This window comes from Acomys russatus, chromosome 2 (assembly GCF_903995435.1).
Source record: "Acomys russatus chromosome 2, mAcoRus1.1, whole genome shotgun sequence".
In the NCBI taxonomy this organism is placed as follows: domain Eukaryota; kingdom Metazoa; phylum Chordata; class Mammalia; order Rodentia; family Muridae; genus Acomys; species Acomys russatus.
The window spans coordinates 94,496,500-94,499,096 of record NC_067138.1 but is presented as its reverse complement, the minus strand read 5'-3'; positions in this window follow the sequence as shown (position 1 = coordinate 94,499,096).

Sequence of the window (2,597 nt, the reverse complement as noted above, 5' to 3'; positions counted from 1 at the left end):
CACAGGCACTCACTCCTTCATAACTACATGTAACTTAAAATAATATACATGTTAAAAAGAGGAAGAAACACTTTCTGCAGTCTTCCACAAATCTCTGTCTGGGCTGAAGGCGAAGAGACTGGGGAGTAAGGGGGTGGGATGCAGCTAGCTCCATACCACAGGCGAGGCCTGAGGAGCATGCGCACTGGTGTCTCACAAGAGAAAGGGGGAATTTGACTTCCCATCTAGACTGGGTTATCACAAGCGATTCTTGTACCTATGTCCTTGGAAAATAAGGTAGGATTCCCTGCTCGACTGGAAAGGGTTTCTTGTTATTGTTATTTTTGTTGGTTCATTGAGCTGTTTTTCATCTGGCACTAACATGGAATCTTTGATGCCTCAGAAAGATACAAGGCAAGTGAGCACGTGGATGATGCAGGAGGCGGATGTATGTGGTGACGTTGTAGACTTAGTTGACGGGAGTGGGGTAGAGGTGGGGGTGGTTGGGGGAGTAGCTTCACCTCACCCTGATGCTGGAGAGCACGAATGCATGCAGAAAGTTAGGCGTAGCTCCAATTGATAGGACTGTATTGGATGTAGAGACTTAACAATCCAAGCGGCTGTGGGAATGGTGACCTGCCTATGGGACATTAGGCAGTGGTGTAGGACGACAGGTGCTGAGCTTAAACAGTTTGAACTGGAGGGAATGATGAGACTTTACAAAGAAATACCCAGAAACTGTTCCAAGGCCAGAGCTGGTATTCAGGGAATTGGGACTAATGCTGGCAAAATTGGAAAGTCTGCAAGGGACTGTGCATGCGCCTGGCGGCTGTCTCTGCTGAAAGGTCATGTGATGGGACTGGGCATGCGCCTGGTGGCTGTCTCTGCTGAAGGGTCATGTGATGGGACTGGGCATGCGCCTGGTGGCTGTCTCTGCTGAAGGGTCATGTGATGGGACTGGGCATGCGCCTCGTGGCTGTCTTTGCTGAAGGGTCATGTGACGGATGAGCGGAAGAGCTGACCAAAGGTAGGCCTCTGAGGAAGCAGAAGGAGGAGGCTGTTCAGAGAGACGGAAAGTCAGCCATATGCAGAGCTGGAGAAGGAAAGCCAGGGAGGAGGGGCTGAAGATGTGTTTGCTGATAAACGGATATCTTCGCTGGCAGACTTCCTGCCCTCGCAGCTCCAGTCCACCCAGAACACCCTGTCTTGCTGCTAGCCTTGGGCGCAGATGGCTTTGGAAACAGTTACTCGCCTGTGTTTGCTTGGGTATCAGTGTGCCATTTAACTCAGATCCTCTCTTCCTATAAACAAAGGCTGGGGGAGCGTTAAGAGAACTCGAGGAACCCTAAGAGCAGCCGTAGGAATGTTGGGAGGCTAAACTGTAAGGTGCATGGAGTGAGAGGAGGCCTTGGATGATGAAAATAGATGGTAGCAGCTGGTGAGGGTGTTGGAAAGGTGAACCCAAAACTCTAGGGCAAGAGATTAGAAAATGTGCACACTCCCCACCCGACCCCCAGGTCTGCTCTGTACCCAGGCTGCCTTGGAATTCATTATGTAGCCCAGGCTGATATTGAAGCCGTGAGATCATCTTCCTGCCTCAGTGTAGCGTGCTGGCGTTACAGGTGTGGCCCACCACCTGCGCTATGACCATGTTCTTAAACTGCCGTGGGAGCCAGTGTATAGGAGGGGACAAAGATATGACCGAGGACAGGGTAACAGCTGGCAAAGGCCTTGGGAAGTGGTGGGGCCTACAGGGGACCCTGCCCCTGGCTGAAGACACAGATTGGTAGACGTAGCTTTGAGGAAGAAAACCATGGGCCAACAAGAAAAATTGCTGACTCTAATATCTAACCCTGCTGTTTATCAGTTGTGTGACCTGTGGTAAGTGACAATATTTCTTAAAGCAGCAGCTTCCTTTTTTTTTTTTTTTTTTTTCCTTTTTTCTTCTTCTTTTTGGTAACTGTGTGCCACTGTTCCACCTGTTGTTTTTTGTTCTATGGGGGAAAAGTGCTATTTTGGGGGTGGGGGTGAGGGTGGGGGGTGAGGGTGGGGGGAGGGGGTCGTTTTGTTCTTTTACCTGGCAGAACAAAATAACTGGAATCTGATTCTTACAAACTCAGGAGGTGGGTCTCATTTGAGTAAGAGATGGGATGCCATTGTCCCAAGAAACCAGGAAAAGGTGTGTAGGAGTGTTGGCCATGGATGGCGACATTAACTTGATGAATAAAAAGCGCGTCACTGTCACCTAGATCTTCTAAGACAAGTCCTGGCCATCCTGTGGACCGTGCACACTGGGGCCCCTTAGAGTCAGTTAAGCTTAGGCAGGTGATATCCTGACTGGGTTGGGGGTGGGGTGGGGTATTGTTCTCTAGCCTGAGATGAGTTTGGTAAAGCTAGGGTGCGGATGTGTTTGTTCATCCCGCCTACTTCCCATGCCCGGCCAGCTGTCGAGTGCGGCATGGCAGGATCTTAGCTTCCATCGCCTGCCCATCTCTCGACCTCCGCTTAAAAAAACAAAAAACAAACTTGCTGAGTGTGTTGAGGCCCCGCCCTTCCGCGCTCAGCCCGGGGCCTCCCTGTGCGCCTTCCCAGCCGGCTCCTGCTGTTTCCCCGGAGGT